Raw genomic sequence first — 19,924 nt, 5'->3', positions numbered from 1 at the left:
AAAATGTGCTTAAGAATATATTAAACAGACTTTCTGAAGTAAGTCACCAGATGCAAAATGAGAAAGGTAAGACAATATACATAACTAGCTTTTTGGGTAGATGTATATCTACTGTAAATGATTTGAGATATGAAGTTAGCCCTCAACACTCTACATTTATACTATTGCTAATTTATTAGTTTATCTGACAATCTCTCTCACACACCTGTTTTTTTTTTTTTTTTTTTTTTTTTTTTCACAGAGGCCCTACAGGTGCCTAGGAGGGACCTTGCAGAAGGTCCCCAGCTGCCAGGGGGCCCGCTGAGGCCACTTCCCACAGGTCAGGGGTCCAGCCAGGCCCACGTCTTGGGAGGCAGCCCGTGAGGCTGGAGAGTCGTGTCTGGGGGTCCGTGGGTGGTTCTCAGAGGCAGTGCTGGCCCAACCGCCTGTGCAGACAGGATGTCGTGGTGGGAGGGGCGGGGGCGGGAGTTCCCATAAGGAAGGCCCAGAAATGCTGGGTGGGTCCAAGGGAGGTGGGAGGCAGGAGGCAGCTACGTGGCCAGCTGGTGGCCATGCTGATCACGTGGCTGGTGGGTTTGCAGCTCCACCTCACGCAAGCACGAGGCGGCCACGCACGGCCCCGCCCTCAACCAGAGGACAGTTAGGGACCCCCCACACACCTGTTTTTAAATACAAATACCTTAAAAAAATAAATACAAATTCCTTAAGAAGAGGTAACCTGGCAAACCTCTAACACTTGGATGCTTCCATTCCTTTATTAGAACCGTATTCTCCAAATAAGAATACTTTGGCACTTGAAACAGAGGAAAGGAAAAAGTACACAAATAAGAGGAAAAAATAAATTTGACAAAAGAGATGTGGTTTTGCCATAAGTAACTTACTTAATTTCCAGATGTTTGGCCCTAGGTGATGGCAGAAGAGGATAATCTCATCATGAGGATAACCCAAACGCTCCTAGTATAGTTCATAGCTTTTCCAGTGTTAGACTATCCCTTCCCTGGGCCACTGAGGGACTGTTAACAAATGAAAATAAGATTAATACATGTTTGATGCCTGTTATTTATTCATTTACCTAACAAGTTACTTATACAATGCAAACTGTTATCCTCTTTTCTGCTATGGGATAAAAAATAATTAAAAGCTCAAATAATTACATGTCCTTTGCCTTTGTTAACCTAAAATAGAGAAAGGAAATTTGCTGAATTTGCTCTTTTCATCACATTTCCAGGATGATTCCAATAAACAGTCATCAAATATTTCCAAAGAACAGTTTTGGGGCAAAAAATGCCAATGTACTGATTGAATCGATGCAAATTAGAATACTACATCTGATTGTGTCTCTTAGGGAAATATATATTTATACAATTTAATGAGAATGGGATAATTTGGCCAGAATAGAATTCGAATGATTAAGCTCATTTCTTGGCACCATACATGAAATTGCTGGAGTCAAAAGTCATAGCCTGAATTATAAAATGATAATTAAAGCCTAATGTAGAAACTAGCCCTAAATCATTTGAAAAAAAATTGGTGGGTGACGAGAAGAAAAGAATCACTTAAATTAACCAAAGTTAGTATGAAATTACCAAGGTCACTAAACAACAACAGGGCTTTACTATTTAGAACAACAATTAAAAAAAATATATGAAGTAGTGCCCTCCGGATGGCTTTAAGACATTGACACCTTTAGTTGGTCATAAAAATTGTGGTGTCTCAGCTTTTAATTTCCTTGCTTCTTATGTCTCTTCTATCATCTCAGTGAGAAGTCAGTACATGCATTGAACACCTGTTATGCCAACTGTTTGCATCCTCACAAGAATCATGCAAGAGTAGGTGTCAGCCACGTTTTACCATGTGTAAATGACAGAGCTGGGGATTGACTACAGAACTGTTGGATGTCAAAGCTATTTATATATTTTTAATTATCCAATGTTCTCTTTTTCTTAACTAAAATATAAATATTTTGCTTCATATGGAACATAAACATTGTGACTAAACCAGAGAAGGCTTCCGAGAGGAAGTGCCTTTAAAAACAAACAAACAGGGGCACCGGAGTGGCTCAGTGGGTTAAGCCTCTGCCTTCGGCTCAGGTCATGATCTCAGGGGCCTGGGATCGAGCCCTGAATCAGGCTCTCTGCTTGGCAGAGAGTCTGCTTCCCTTCCTCTCTCTCTGCCTGCCTTTCTGCCTACTTATGATCTCTGTCAAATTAAATAATAATAATAATAATAATTAAATAAATATTAAATAAAAATTAAAGCAAACAAACAGATAGACAGACAAACAAAAACACTTGAAGTAAGAGAGTGAGTTATATGGGAAGCTGGTCGAAGAGTATTCTAGGAAAAAAGAACCGTAAGAGCAAAAAGTCCCTTAGGCAGCAGTAAACTTGCTACATCCATGGGATAATAAGAACACTAGTGAAGTTAGAAGCACATGTTTTCACTCTTCACAAGAATAATAGGAGCTGAGTTCAGATGGGTAATGTATAGCCATGTCATGCAGGTCCTGCTAGATCAGAAAATACACTTTGGTTTTTGCTCTGAAGAAAGTAGGAAGGTATTAGAATGTATTGGACACAGGAGGGGAATAGTTTGACTTGAATTTGATAGTTCTCTGCTGGTTTTTTGAGAGTAGAGTGAAGAGATATAGAAGCAGAAGAAGGGAGACCAACTAGGACAGGATAGCAATAATCCAGTGGGATATGATGATGGCTTGGTGGCAAGGTTGATGCCATGGTGGCAGCAATGGAAACGATGAGCCATGGTTGAATTCTGGGTATATATTGAAGTTAAATGGAACAGAATTTGCTAATGGACTAGATGTGACATATAAACAGAAAAGAGGATGCAAGTATGGTGGATATATGGAGTTATACTTGATTGACTAGAAAGATGTGATTGCTATTGGTTGAAATAGTGAAGATAATCAAACTTACTTTCTGACACACTTGTAATCACAACTCTTCACTAGATACACATTGCTAAATGGGTAACAACAAGGTACAATAAGACCTTACCACAGCATACCAAAGGCTTTGTTTCCATTATCACGGATTTGGGTTTGTTTTTATTTTTTTCTGATAATGATAGATCAGTAGGTCAGTAGGTCTACATTTTTTTTTCTTTTTTTTTCTTTTTCTTTGTTCCAGATCTCTTTAAAAGATTGGGGAAAACTGTTGACACTTTCCCCAGAAGGATGAGCTTTGCCACACAAACAGAAATTTGCATTTTATTGCCAGGGCAGAAAGGAAGGATTGAGAATTTATAACCTTCATGAAGACATCCATAGGCCACTATTTAAGAAGTCCTGAATATTGAGCTGATACTCATTCCTGCTCGGTAAAGCAAATGCTCACAACCTGGTCTGCACTTTATTTATCATCATAGGCCCCTTCACGAGAGCCTTTGGGTTAACATTGAAGAGTTGTTTATATCCCTGAACACAGTACGACTCTTTTCACCTTCCTACAAATATACTCTTTAAAAGCAGCAAAAACCCCATTGTTTATTAGCATAGTTATTTGAGAATGAACTTCTATTACTGCTCATTATTACTTGATTGTTTCGTGCTTGGTTCCCCCAGTAGGATTAGAATCGGCAGGACTCTCATGACTTAATTTGTCCAGGAGGACAAAGAGACAATATAGAGCTTGAGGATTGATGAGAAATATTATTTGTTACAAAAAATTATCTTTATCCTTTCTATCATTATCCTTTCATTTAGGTTTATTTAACTCAATGACTAAGAATTACTAAGTATACTATCACCAGTGTGGTAACTGGGTGTACAAGAGGAGATGAAAAGAGAATAATATAATCTACTTAATGAGATAAAATAGAAACACCCAAAATGTTCAATATGAGCTCCATTGTTTAGCTAAATGGTGAAAGAGTTCTTGAAAATAATGGCTAAACAGGACTTCCAGTGGGAAAGCAAACAACCCCATATCTTCATCCACATGGTTTTCACAAAACTGCTCATCTTTAAGAAGAGCACTCCATCCACCAGTCTCAAGTGGAAGGTCTTAATTTCCCACATTTCCTGAGCTTGGATTAAGATATAGATTTGGCATTCAACCTAATCTCCAGTATCATTATTTTTCCGCATTGCTAAGGCACTGTCTACTCCTAGCATAGCATTTTCCCCACAATTTGAAACACTGCATTTGCAAAACAAAACAAACAAGTAACAAACCAAAAACCCTTTTTTTTAAAATAATTATAAAAAATTTACATATGAGAGCAAAAAAGTAGCAGTTCTGCCCATCATTGACATGTGTTGATATTGGTTGGTCCTATTCTCTTTGAAATTCTAAATAAATAGACTTACAAACAAGTAAACTGTTCTTAGGGAGAGGAACTGTAAGTATTAATTATCTTTATGTTCTATCTTTTCCACGATCTTAAGACAAGCTCCCATTGGGTAGGATTGGTGGCCATTTAGTTCCTAGTTACAGCCTCAGAGCTGAAAGCAGGACTTAGTACAGATTGGGGTATCACACTAGTAAAGTGATTTTTGCAGTTGCCTGCCTACTTATTCTGATCCTGGGAAAAATCTAAGCCACAGCCCATATTACTCTGGTGGTCATATTTTGTACCACTTTATCCCACTTCCCTCTTTCTCTCACCAGCAATTCTATCTCTTGGGAAACCATCCCCTCCCATTCTAAGTTGTCTTTTGGGGGAAGGAGGAGGTCAATTTGCTTCTCAGTTTCAGGGCTGAGTTCTAACTGGCTTAAGCAAATAGTTATTTTTCTCCCTAATACTTTCAACATCCACCCCAGCCCCTATGAATACTTTAGGATGTATAATCCCTTCCAAAGCCTATGAGCTGCAAGGGGTTTCTGAGAAAGAGAAGTTATTTCCTTCCTGGGATTTACTACAAGCCCTCATTCTCTTCTCCAGGACCAGCTGGTGTAAGGATAAGAGCTCTCTTAACTGCAGCAGCCATTTTGACTTCACAGGACAGAGTCTGGATTTGCCAGAGTACCATCATATGAAGCATGAGAATAAAGACAACTATGAATAAGATAAACAGAAGCTCTGCTCTCACAGAGTTTAATTGTCTATGTGGAATTTATAGAATGCTATAAATTATGTGAATTAATACATTTTCTTTACTAAGTCAGTTTTACTTGGGTTTTCTGTTACTTATAGCATACTGTCCTAACTAACACAGCATCTTGTCAGTAATCTTCCTTTTTGCCACCCCCCCATCCCGAGATGACTTGAACAGGTCTCCCTTTTTTTGTGACTGAAAGACCCTTAACTAAAACAGAGTGGTTTTGAGAGGAAGAAAAGAATATTCTCAGCTTGGATAGCAGGGAGGGCTTCAAGGAGGAAGGGGCTTGATCTTAGATTACAGAAATCTTTTAAGACTACTAACCAGCTAATAAAAATCACCTATACACTAGCATTTTGTATTTTTCATCTCTATTCCTCACCTCATTGCTGAAAAACATCATTAAACCTATTTTGTAGCTGAGAAAACTAAAGTTGCAAGAGATTAAATGACTCAAAATAATATAACTACTAAGTGACATAGCTAGGATTAAAAACTGGGTAACTCTAAAAACCACAACAAGACTATATAATGCTGACTTTAGATTTAATTCAATACACAATGCTTCTCAATGTCGTTGTTGGCATTTAGGCTATTGTCATTTAGTATTTGGGATAATTCTTCATTACGCAGGATGCTTTCATGCATTGCAAGACATTCGGCATCCCCGGACTCATTCTTGTATGTTAATAGAGGCCCCTAATCATGTGTCAGTACTAAAAAATATCCCTACATTTTCCAGATAACTCCCTAATTGGCACAACTACATCTAGTTGGGAAATACTGGTAGTATATGAAGACAAGGGAACACATTTCAGATGTGGCTCTAAGTTTAAATTAAGGAAAAAGAATGAGCACAACAAGGTTAGCAGACTAAAATATCCTGGCCAACGTCAAATCGTACCTCCTTGATGTAATGGGAGTAGTGGAAGACAATACTGGGAAGGTACACAGACTGGTACAAAGTCTTGGAAGACTTTCATGGCCACACCTTGTAGACTTTGTTTTATAGATGTCAGGAACCCATGAAATGTAGCAGGAGATTGAGTAATGTTGGGTTTTAGAGTCATACAGAGTTTGGTCTAATTCCAATGCCTTCATGTCCATCCATCTATCATATAATTCATTCAGTCAGTCAACATTTTTGCTAACCTATTGTGTGCCAGGCACCTTGCTAGGAGTGGGAATTCAGCACTAGCCCAATTGCCGCTGTAATGGAGCTTGTAGACTGCCATCCACTCTACATGGACTTTGTGGTCTACTGCATACATTAAAGAGTCTGAGTTGCAGTTTTCTTATATTAAAGACTAGAGCTGTTATACTTTTTGTGAGGTTTGGTGATATGCATTCAAATGGTCAATGAATTACAGCCCTGTGGAGAAGAGATGTGTTGAAAGTATTTTTTAAAAATTCTGTTCACAGTTGCTGTGATTACCAATATTCAGCAATATTGTCATGCAAAATGATGTAAGGATGTAAAAATGTTATTACCTTTTCTTTTCCTATTTGGGGTGGGGGATAAATGTGCATCACCAGGTGGTGTATTAATTGGGAAGTTCAGTGCCTGATTGATATCTTTCTGTTTCTCCCCAAATCCAACCACTGTCAGGAGAAAAAGCCTACAGAAAATAGAACTTCTCCTAAAAAACAATTAGTGTCTCCTTAAGAGCATTTGGCAATCAGGGGTTTCTGGGTAGCTCAGTTGATTAAGCAGCCAACTCCTAACTTCTGCTCAGGTCATGACCTCAGAGTCCTGACCTCAGAGCCCCGAATCAGACTGTGCTCAGCAGGGAGTCTGCTTGGGGATATTCTCTCTCTCCTTCTGCCCCTACCTTCCAAAAAATAAATAAATAAATACAGACACACACACACACACACACACACACACACACACACACACGTGCGCGCGCGCGCCTTTGGCAATCTCCTCAATACATTTGTCCCACAATAACTCATTTCTATGCCTATTTCACATGTTGAAATGAGGATTCATTATAAGAAGGACTGTAAGATTTTTTTATCACAATAATTGGCACACAGTACATGTTTAATAAAAGTTTCATTAATAAAGAAATTAATAAAATTCTCCTTGTAGCTTTTTCCAAGTACTAAAACTCCTTGAAAAGCAGTGTGGGCAAACGTGGGTAGCTTTCCTTCAAGAATAAAATATAGCAATTGACCCAGAAAAGCCTCGGACAGTTATTAAGTTATTAAGCCCACCCTGTCCTTCACTCCTTTGACATTACTTTTCTCCTTTGGTTGAAGACACAATTTGTGAAACACAATTATAGTCCAAATATTAGTGTTAAGTACTAGTGTAGTAGTAATTAGTGTATTAACAAATAGTGTAAATGTTAGTGTTAAACTTTTTGAGAACTAGTGTCCAAATAGCTCTCAGCCTAAGAGAAATGAGCCTTCCTAGAAGGGGTGTCTCTCAAATTAAAAATTTATTTCAGCAAATACAAATGATTATTTTTCTCAGTGGTCATGACTGTATTTCTTTTTCAGTCAGAGAACAGATCCTATTACTCCCTAATTTGACCACCATGACCACCATGCTGGGGTCCCAGCACAATCTTTGGTTTAGGGTGAGCATCTGACAAAGGTAGGCCAATCATAGAACCTCCTCTCTGGCCTGGCCTGGCATGAAGAAAGCTGATTGGTGGTGGGAGAACTCAGCTCTGTTCAGCACGGTAAAGAAGCTTTGAGAGGTAGAGAAGGGTGATTCCAGTGTGATTCCGGGCTTGCTGCTTCAGGTCTGCCATTCTGGGATTTTTTATTCCAAGAGCTAATATAGTCCATGTTTCCCCTAACTTAATTTTATGTGTGGCTGTGCACTCAACAATCAAGATATTCTTATGTACTAACTAGTACACTCATCATTGTAAAATTAGGTTTCCCGTGTCTCCCACTCATTTTGCTCAATGAAAAAAATCAGATGAATGAAGTGTAGTGGAATTAGACCAGCGGTGGTAATTAGGATGCATCAGAAACATCTGGAGGATAAATTTAAACACAGATCGCCAGCACGCTTCCTGCAGTTTCTGATTCAGTGCAGGTGGGGCCTGAAAATTTGAGCTTCTAGTAAGTTCCCAGATATTACTGGTCCAGGCCCCACACTTTGGGAATCACCGGATTATACTATATGACCTCAAAAACTTAAACACTACACAACTCCATGCTGCTTTCTCAACATGTGATTCATGGGGTTCCATGCATCAGTAATTAGTAAATCTTATCTTTTTTAATTTTTTACTTTTTTATTAACATATAATGTATTATTAGCCCAAGGGGTACAGGTCTGTTAATCGCCTCTCCACAACACTCACCATAGCACATATCTTCCCCAATGTCCATAACCCAACCACCCAGTAATTAGCAAATCTTATTGCATAAAAAAGAGGGAGGGTTAAATTATGTGTAAACAGATATTGTCATTATAAAACTTCTCAAAGCTTTAATATGTCAATGTGCAGATCTTCAAAAAGTAAACTGTAGTACCCATGGTTTTCCAAACTTTTCTCACTCCGGAAATCTCTTTTATAGCAGAGCATATCCCAGAACTAGTGTTCTGCAAGAATTGTATAGAAAATACTCTGACACATACAGGTTTTGAGGAAAGCAGATTTTTCTTTCTTTTTTTTTTTTTTTTAGGGACTAGTGAGAAAGGTTGATATTATTACTATTAATAATTATAACTAATCAGCATGTTAAGCCCACATGTGCTAAATGAGATGATTACTAGCATGCATTATGCACAAAACTAAAGAAACTGAATTTCATAAAATAAAAGCAGGCATATGAAAACTTCTAAGTATAAAGTGGAACATTTTCCTATTCTATTCTAGCTCCTTCTTTCATTTAAATGATACAGAATAGATCATTTCAGATCATTTCCAAATTTAATTGTACTTCTTTGCTGGTTAAAGAACAGGAAGGATCTACATTCAATTAGGACTCTGGTTGTTAGCAACACTCGTGAGCTGATATCTAACACAGGCACAGCGATGACTGGTATTAGAGCAGGAACTGCCACTCTCCAACAGCTGTTTTTCTGGTAATACGCTAGAACTGAGGTTAAGCCAGATGGAACCAAAGGTTGTAAGAAAAAAAAATTAAATTTCCATTAAGTCCAGTTGCTCTGTCTGGACAAGACTGGAGATAAAATAGCTATAATAGATGCCTGGCTTTAAAAGTCTTTAAGAAAAAGAATTGTTTTTGGGGCGCCTGGGTGGCTCAGTGGGTTAAGCCGCTGCCTTCGGCTCGGGTCATGATCTCAGAGTCCTGGGATCGAGCCCGGCATCGGGCTCTCTGCTCTCTCGGGGAGCCTGCTTCCTCCTCTCTCTCTGCCTGCCTCTCTGCCTGCTTGTGATCTCTCTGTCAAAAAAAAAAAAAAAAAAAAAGAAAAAGAATTGTTTTGAATGAAAATGTTTTAAGGTTCTGATATTTAATTTTGTTTTAAACTATTTTAAACAAACATTCTTGTGCCTTAGATATAAGCAGTTGATTTAGAAGTTTTGTTCCCTCATTTTGTATTGTTTAAAGGACCATAATGAGTTTCATCATATAGAATTTCCCCCTATTTCAATCAATATATATATTGAAATGCTTCTCTTGGATAAAGCATGAGGCAATACTTAAACTAAGTTATACTAAATATTCCACTTCCACTAAGGAATACTAAGTCTCTAGAATGAGAAACTAAATCATACAATGCAACAAGTAGGTTGATCAAAGACAGTGCATGAATAGAGGGGGGATCTGAGAATTTAACGTACTCCCTAAAGAACACAGAAAGTCCTAGAGGAGGTCTGGAGAGCCCTATTGCTTTAATTTGGACTTACTCCTCTTTCTTCTTGCATCCAAATGAAAATGACTGGTCTCACAGACAAATCGCAATTCTACCAAATTAAGAACAAGGTCCATTACAAGCCACGGAGGTTTATGTATGTTGATTCATACCTTATATGATGTTCCAGTGCAAATCTCCAGATGTAAATACCAAACTGAAAATTTACTGCATTTGCCCAGAGGCTCAAGCAAATAGAACTGTCTAAAAATCAAGTGAATATGCAAATTATGAGATGAAAATTCAGTAGTTTGGTGGATTTGAGAAACATTTCACACTCGTTTTTAAATGTTACACATTCAGTAAGATTGAAACAAGTTAATCCAAAGGGAAATTTAATTCTTCACTGATGATTTTACTTATGAATCCTTTTCTTGAAGTGGTATTTTATCACAAATTTATATATTTGAAGCAATAGCTGAGGGAAATTTACAGAAATTTAACATAACAGAAATTTAAACATAATTATTACTTGTTTTTAGAGCAAAGTTAGGTTTTTTTATGTGTGTTTTTTAATGATACTTTCCCAGAAGGAAACCAGAAAGAGGAAATTAGCTACTTTGGGGAGACTCCAAGATGTTATTTGAGTCAGGAAAAAAACTTGGGCTAATATACCTACTACAAATTCACTCTAAACCTAAATCTACATACACCAGATTCAATTTTCTCACTTGGAATAAAAAGAAGTAATTGGCCTAGAAAAATCTTAAAGGCTTTCATATCTCTAAGAAGTTGTGAATTAGTAATTACTCTATTTTTTTTCATCTCTGGAAAATTTATTTGAGGGGGAACTTGCACCTTAGGAAAGGCAGGTCATTTCAAGATTCGAACACCATGGTCTGTAAACATGTACTCAACACTGTGATATGAACTGTGCGTAAAAATGCTTTCTCAGCTGCCCCTCTTTATCACTGTTGGGCACCGTTCCTGGAATCTTAAGTTTTGCAATGAAGAAGACTGCGTGGTGGTTTCCTTCTCACTATGAATTTTAAACAGAAGCATCTATGGGGTACAACATTCAAATATATGTCATCCGTTAGTACTCAGTTATTTGTTCTGAACGACTCTGGTTTGCCGTATCTACAACTTATTATAGGTCATGTAGCAGGCTCTAAAATAAAATAAGTTCACTTTTGGAAATAAGTATGAATATACATGTAATGTAAAATAAAAATGTATTTAAAATATATTTTAGATATATAATATATTAAAAGTTTATAGGATAAAATACAACAAAAGTAAAACCCCTATTTATATAATGAAACAATAAATAGGGAGCTGTAGTTTTTTTTTGTTTGTTTTTGTTTTTTAAGATTTTATTTATTTGTCAGAGAGAGAGGGAGAGAGAGCGAGCACAGGCAGACAGAATGGCAGGCAGAGGCAGAGGGAGAAGCAGGCTCCCTGCTGAGCAAGGAGCCCTATGCGGGACTCGATCCCAGGACGCTGGGATCATGACCTGAGCCGAAGGCAGCTGCTTAACCAACTGAGCCACCCAGGCGTCCCGGGAGCTGTGGTTTTTTAAAAAAAAAACATACAACTTGAGAATTCAATGAAATAGAGTCTAGGAAAGACCGGAATATATGTGGAGCTACATCAAATCCCTGTTTCATCTTAAAGTATGTAGAACTGCAGAGATAGGGACCAGCTTGTTACTGAACTGAGTTGCTTTCATGTGATTACTTCAGGTGGCATTGAAGTGGTAAGAGCCCATAAAGTCATTAACACTCAGTCTTTCCAGAGATGACAACATAATTCAAGATGCCACATTTCCCACCCCCAGGGTCTTCGAGGGAGGTGGGAGAATGAGCAAACAAAAACCAAGCAAATATTTCTCTATGGGAACATATGTAAGCATGTGTGCGTTTGCATGCACAGATAAGTGATGGCTCTCAGCCAGGGGACTGCAAGCCTGAGCATGCAGTGGTGGAAAACCAAGCTCATATTTCCAAAACAAAGGCACACTGGGCGGCAGCAGGAGGTCTGACAGAGAAGCAGCGCTGCTTTGGAAACTGGAGGCACATGTGCTATTGCTCCCTCCGAGGAGGGATGGTTCTGGCAAGAGATTATGGTGCAACAGAGAAACTCTTGCACGAGTCACATAATCAATACCCGAGCGGCTCTTTTCCCCTGGATATAAGCACCTGCAAGGAATGGAAGCCCAGGGCCACGAAAGAGCCCCCAGAATATTCGAGGTCAGGAGTCTAAGGGTCTCTCAGTTTCTTCCTGAAGAGGAGAATGTTATAATTACTTGTCAATATCGGGCTTTGGAAACGATGCTTTCCATGCTCGGCTAGAAATGTAATTGCTGCTCATCTTAATTTTTAACTGCATCTTTGTCTATTCAAGAGAATGAGAAAGTTAAGAGCAACTTTAAAGGAATATCTAGCCAAAATCTCTTCAGGTTACAGGAGAGGAAATTGGAACCCAGAAACGTTGAGAATTTTTTTTTTAATTTTTTTTAAGATCAGAAGTCTCTTTAGGTGCAGAGGTAGGACTAGAATCCTCACTAGCCTCCTTCCGCTAGCCCTATGCTCTTTGTCTCTACCAATTTATGAAGATACCCTATCATAGATAGTCTTCCTTAAAATTGTTTAGCTGCTTGCTGTCCATGACAAGCTACACTGCTAGGTTTTTTTGTTTGTTTGTTTTGTTTTTTAAGAACTGATATCCCTCCTTTTGGGGTCTTACAATGTATATAAAATATATAAAATCACACGGTATATAACATTAAGGAGACCTAAAGAGGGGATCTTAGCCTGATAATCTTTGAGAGCACCCTGATTCCTTTGAAATCTACTCACCACTAGTAATAAAAAGTGGCTTAAATTTGTCCTGGGCAGAAGGCTGGTGCACAAAGAAGTTTTGCAGCTTTGGGTATAGACTTCAGATGGATTGTTCAATCAGGAACATGGTTACAACATTGTCCTCACAAAGGTATATAAAATATTTATTCCGTGTTATGTTCTTTCTTAAAGTTACAATAAAAAGAGGTCTCTCGCACAATGCCCAGAGCTCACAGGTGACAACGGCTGAGGAAGAAGCAGGACTCCATGTGAAAATGAAGCTGAAACTCAGAGCAGGCACTGCAGGTTTGCATATGGAATCAGAGCAACACTAGAAGGAAATATGTAGCCCAAGGTTATGAGACATCAGTGATTCATTTATCAAGAAAAGGAGAAAAAAATAGAAATACTTCATTGAATATTATCGGTCTCAAATTTTGCCAATAGATTTATGACTTTATGTTAGTAAGGAGGGTAATAACAGTGTCACTTATGATGCTATATTTTATATGTGTAAGTATGCCTATAGTTAATAGAATTCATCAGGCGGTAGGTTTGGGCACTATTTAAAACATGGGTCAGAGGGGCATTAATTCTATTCAAAATGTCCATCTGTTGCTGCCCAACTTGCACAGAGGGTTGCATAGCAACCCGTAGTACTGCATGGATCTGGTTGGCCTCCCTCTGTTGCTTTTGTTTGCCCTCTGAGAGAGTTGCCCTTGATGGAGAAACAGTAGGTGTTCTTTTATTTATATATTTATTTATTTTTTTGGCTGGAGCTTGGCCTGGTGAGTGGGGGCTCATTATAGCCTGCTGAGCTAGATAGCATTGTGAGGCAATATCTGACATATGAATGTAATTTATCTTCCTGGCATGATTCTCGGTCCCAAATTGATTCCCAAATTCCTAGGACTGTGGAAGTATAGCAATTAAAAAGAAAATACCAGGACCTTTTACTTTTATGCCCAGGAAAAACACTCAGCAGAACAGGCAGAGAGAAGATTCCAGAAGTTTGATTCCATTTTGCAGCGCTTAGTCGGTTTTCTGAACTTAACGGCTTTTTCAGCTCTACGTACCAGGCCATTTTTTAGATGAGGATTCCTCAGGAAATCATACGTTCTTAAAGCCCTCTTTGCCACATGTGTCAATTCTAAATGCTCGTTCTCTTGACTGTTACTACCTTTTTAAGGTGCTCATGATTACAGATCATACATAAAATCATACATAAAATAATCATACATAAAATAAGCATTTATCTGTCTTCCCTTATTTCCACTATGGGTTCCCATCTGTTCCGTAGGCATCAAGGAGATGACCGTGGGCCATTGATAAGTAACAGTTTGCACAGATCACTGCTATTTAGAAACTGTCAATAGAATGCTCTTGAAGAAAGCAAAATTTTGACAGAAATGAAAACACCTTATTTTGAGAGAAATTGTCTTATCTCACTAGTAGGAGTATATAATCATGACACCAGAATATCATCTGTTAATTAGTTGTTATAACCCAATTTAACTGTTTATATTTTATTCATGGCACAGTTTCAGAAATGCCTTCCCCTTTATGTCCAAAAGATCTATATATTTCAATTTTAAGCAATTCTAATTTTTTTCAGGTAATAATCTTTACACTAATTTTCAATAAAGACCTAGTTGACAAGCAAACCTTTGAGAACACTTCCTAAGTATTTTTTCAGGGAGGCAGGTAAGATAAAATGCTATCCTATCTTCACTGTCATTAAAACTCAAGTTTCTGAATGCTAAAATTTTTAGTTATATAGTATCTGTACTAGGTTTTGCTTTATTTTCACTTTTTTCGTCTAATATTTTTTCCTTAAAGCAGATGTGAGAAATCAAATATTTCAATGTTCAAGTTTCCACATCTATGATCTCAGAAAAGTTACAAGGGCCCTGAGCAGCCATGGACAATAGATGTGGGCTGGCTCACAATCAGATGTCAGATTGATTCCAGTATATATCATCCCTGGCTTTCAGTAACGTGCCCATATAATTTATTTCTTAATGTGAGTCCCTTTTGAGAGTCCAGGAGGGACTAACCAGAGGGAACACCAGAAAAATTGACATTAACAAAATAAAGGCATTTTTGGGAATCAAGACAAGAGGCCACCCCAAATGTAGAGGACAAACCAGAGATAGAGTTGTACAATTAGGCAGCAAGAAATGTCCTATGCTGGCAGAAGTATAAACTAGCGGAAAATAAAATGTAATATGCTCTGCCATCAAGAACCAAGGGCTTCCACTAAGGATCTACTACATTCAAATGCTGGCTCTGTCATTAGCTACCTTTGTGATCTTGGTCAAGTCATTTAACCTCTCTGAGCTTTATTTCTTCATCTGCAAAATGTCATCATTGTATTCACCTCTAACTTGTGAAAATTAAATTAAACATCTAATTTAAGGGGCCTAGTATGGGCCTTGATCATGGTAATTACTCAATAATTTTTTTTTCAAATTATTTTCCTAAATCTAAACACAAGACAGAAGAGGCCTCCAGGTTTAGAGATATGAGCAGGAGTGAAGTTTTGGGTGTTTTTACCCAAAGATGGCCCTTTGAGCATCTTTAATAGGATTGGAACATGTAACATCTTTCTTCTGGCGGAATGTTGGTCTTAAAAGCACCACTTAGTCAAAATTACTTAGCTAATTATATAGCAATATGAATAAGACAAAACACACACGTACACAGAAAAATTCAAAAAGGTGTCTTCTTTTTAATTCAAAGAATAATTTTGAAATTCCTTTATCTCTTCCACTCAGATCACTTGCTTTCAAAATGAAAATACTAATATATATATCCCACTACAGTTATTGTGAGGATGAAATAAAATAATGCATTAAAACAAAGTTAATTTTTTTGTCTATGCATTTTTGTCTGTATGTGGGGGAATGAACGTCAAGTGACTTGTCTGAGGTCTTCGAATTAACACATAGCAGTTATGGTCTCAACCCAAACAGTCAGACTTCATGTTCAAGCTTTTTAACTATATATATATATAATGCCTAACTATATATGCCTATATATTATATATATATATATATATATATATATATATATATATATATATATAATGCCTAACTATGCCAGAGCCAATGTTTGAAAGACTGTAAATTCTGGCGTTGATCTTTTAATAGACTGTGTCACAGATGTTGTAAGGTAAAAATTGTACTTATGATCAACTTAAGATCCAACTAAGTGGATTGACTACTTCGGCATTCATAAAAAAAATGGCTGATCCATAGTCAAATGCATTTCCTTGTCCATAGGATGTAGTCTAGTTTTATTAATTGCTGGGAACAGATGACTCATTTAGCATGAATCTAGGCTGTTTTATGTAATGACGTGCAGAAGATCCAACCAGAGAAAGAGATCACCATCGTCAAACTGTAGAAAATAAAATAGTGGCACATTAATGCCACTGTGCATGTTTGCATGCATTTTGTTTTGTTTTCCTCTTGCTGCTTTTAATGTTTTCTCTTCATCACAAGTCTTCAGCAATTTAACTATAATATGTTTTTGTGTCTTCTGCTTGGGATTGGTCCAGCTTCTTGGATTTCTGGGTTTGCATTTGCCATGAAACTCAACCAAAGACCCAAGGACACTCCTCTGAAGATTTCTGGAGCATGCTCTCTCTCTCATATTCTGCTTTGCCAATTTTAACTGCACGGATCCCCTCAAAAACCTCACCTAAATAAGACTACCAGGTCCTTGTTCCTGTTCTCTGGTCCGGAAACTGTCTTTAGCTAGTAAACTGAGTCATTCTTGTACTCATCTAGCTGATATGTCCTAGCAGGAACCAAGAAACAATTTTAGAAGTATATATGTAGACTTTTGTATTGGAATAAAGATGAGCAGAAGAGAATTTATTGGCATAGGCATTTATCTGTGACTCAGGGTTTAATGTTCTAGAAAGAATCCCCCTAACCTGTTCTGGGTAGTCTACTGGGATAACTCCTTGAAGTCCGAACATTATTATGGCTTATTGCAAATGAGGTAAAGATAAAAAGTATAGAATATGGCACATAAGGCACAAAGGATAGAAGACTTAAAGAGGTGGAAATGTTAAAGTGAATTTACTGTGTAAGAACTGAAAATCTACCACCTGATAAGTTTACTGAGCACTAACAGACATATACTTCACTAAGCCCATAAGAAATGTGCTGTAGAAGGGGAGGTAAATAACAGCTTTTTTGAGAAATACCATGATTGCTGTCTTCTGTAGACTCAGATTGACTGTGGGAGATAAAGTCTCATATCGACGGGAATAAGGGGATTCTGGAATTTCAGAAGCCATGTGGTGGCACTGAAAAGTCAGAGGCAAGGTAGATGTATTTTTGAATTGGACTAGAATGACCTTGAGAGAACTTTCAACCATGGGACTCTGTGGCAAAGCTAAAGAATTATTTAGAATCTAGGGGAGAAATTATAAACAGCTTCCCCAAAGTTTGTTCAAGTTATATAATTTAAAAATTAATAGGAGGCTAACAGAATGCATATGTCAGCCACTGCCATAGAAAACAAAACAAAACAAAACATGGCCCATTGTTCATTTTCAAATCTAAGCAAGTTTCCAGACTTAGTGGTCATGAATTGAAGGGAAACCCTTGGTCCTTTGTGTAAGCACCTTGCAACACCACTATAGCCATATACATTAAATATTCTTCTAATCCCTCCCCAAAGTGATGATTTATCACAGTAACTACACACTACAGAATGGGGAATATATTAATTTTTCATCAACATTTATTGGGTCTGAGATGATACCATGAAGTATCCTTTTGATCTTCTGGTTAGAACATGGCCTCTGGTAGAACACAGGTTTATAGAAATAAATTATAAATGAAGTTTTGATTTACGTTAAGAGTGGGTACAATGAGCCCTTAAACCCACCCTTTGGTTACCTCCTAATCCCTAAGCATATAATTTTGAAAAGAAACTTAGAACCTGGCAAAAATTGTTCCGAGCAGTGGAGCAGGGGGCAGTTTGATAGGAAAAGGACAAGTAGAAGGTATAGAATTCCCACTCCCTAGTCAAAGTAGATAAGCAGAAGAAATACTGAACCCTGGGAGGAAATCCAGAGCAACACTTCCTCAAAAGACTTAAAAGTTTCCAGAGTAGCAGTCTCCATTATATTCTCATTCAATTCATCCATCTAGCCACTGAAAACAGAGAAAAAGAAAACAAAACAAACAAACAAAAAAACACACATACACACAAATAGGATTGTGGTGGACACTGATGGGCTATCATAAATTTAAAAGTACAGCAGCCAAGGACACTTGCAGATGCTGATCTGGCAAATGCATTCTCCTTGTGCCCATCAGTAGAGGGATTCCAAAGCAGTTTACTTTTATGTGGCAGGGGTAGCAGCGCCCATTTACTCTCTTGACCCTGACCTCTGTCAACTCCCCAGCTTTCTGTCAAAGTAGAGTCTTCAGGGACATTGACTGTCTTGATATAGATCAACTATACTGATGGCCTAATGTGATTTGAAAGTCATGAGTGGAAAGTGATAAGTATCTCAAGGTATTAGTACAACACATGTATGCCAGAAGTTAGAGATAATGTTGACAAAAATGTAGGACCCTGTTCCACTGCTGAATGGTCCAATGGTTTGAGACATGCCAGAACATCATCTCTAAAATCAACTTTCTCCAAGAAATAGAACAACACTTGAACTTTCTGGATTTTGGAGGTAGCATATACCATACTTGTTAATGCCAATCCAAATATTCATGAGGAGTCAGCAAGAGATATTTCTACAGTAAGTTCAGACTATTACGGAAGTTTCCACACCATTCACACAGGAGAGGTGATTGTGGTGGGTAAGGCTGCTGTGTGTAGGCTCTGGCAAGACCTGATAGCAGAGATCCATGCAAACACACAAGTTCCTGGGACAAGGCTATGACTTCTGACTCAGAGGAGTTCTCACTGTTTCAAAAACATTTGGTATACAGTGGAGTACTTGATTCTGGGACTGTAAGCAAATGGGAGGACTTAACCCACAGTGGGGTGAATTTTTGAACAATAGAAATTTAAAACTGGCAGATAAATCTTTCTACCCTTCTCTTCCTGAACAGGCTGTCTTTCAATGCAGTTGTTCATGAGGTTTCTCAGAAGATAATTCTGTGAGACTGAGTGATCAGTTGCACAGGATAGCTTGGTAACCTCCTCAGTTCGGTCTTACTTCTGTCTTAATATCACTTCCCTTGTCCTTTTCCCGGCTTCCTGTGATATTTTCTTTTTTTTTTTTTCTTTTTTTCTTGTTTCTTTAAGATTTATTTGTTTATTTTAGGGAGGTAGGGGCAGCAGAAGAGGAGAGAGAATCCTCAAGCAGACTCCCCACTGAGCAGGGAGCCTGACACTAAGCTCGATCCCAGGACCCTGAGACCATGACCTGAGCTGAAATCAAGAGTGGATGCTTAACTGACTGAGCTACCCAGGTGCCCCTCCTGTAATATTTTCTAATAAATTAATAACACATGAACTTTGGTTCAGGCTCTGCTTTCTGGGGGAAACAAAGATAAAACATCTCTCTTAATTAAGACTTTTCAGTGGGTTAACTCTATCTTCCCAATCCCTTCTCCCAGTACTCCTTGCCTTCACTTTATGTTCTAATGATATCAAATTGCTTTTGCTTCCCCACAGAAAGCATGCTGTTTCACATCTTTAGACCTTGGGTTATGTTCTTTATTCAGTCAGGCATGCCATCTTTTGTTCCCATTTAATGATCTTGGAGTAAACAACTCAAGGTCACCTCCTTCTGTGTTATTTTTATTTTATTTTTTTGGTGGTAAAAGGTGTAAGGTACAGCCATCTATCATGTGCCCTGGAGGGGATTGTCTAGCATAAACCTTGGCCCACTGGGCACCTGGGTGGCTCAGTGGGTTAAGCTGCTGCCTTCGGCTCAGGTCATGATCTCAGGGTCCTGGGATCGAGTCCCACATCGGGCTCTCTGCTCAGCAGGGAGCCTGCTTCCCTCTCTCTCTCTCTCTCTGCCTGCCTCTCCATCTACTTGTGATCTCTCTCTGTCAAATAAATAAATAAAATCTTAAAAAAAAAAAAACACCTTGGACCACTGATGCACTAGAAACTTCACCAATGTAGCAGCATCTTCATGACATTTCTCTCCCATGCTCTGCTATGCATGTGACATACTAGGGCCCTAGGATAAACTGGATGGCCATTAGGAGATGATATGAGGGAGGGTAG

This window comes from Lutra lutra, chromosome 3 (genome assembly GCF_902655055.1).
Source record: "Lutra lutra chromosome 3, mLutLut1.2, whole genome shotgun sequence".
Taxonomy (NCBI): Eukaryota; Metazoa; Chordata; class Mammalia; order Carnivora; family Mustelidae; genus Lutra; species Lutra lutra.
This window is presented reverse-complemented; position numbering follows the sequence as displayed.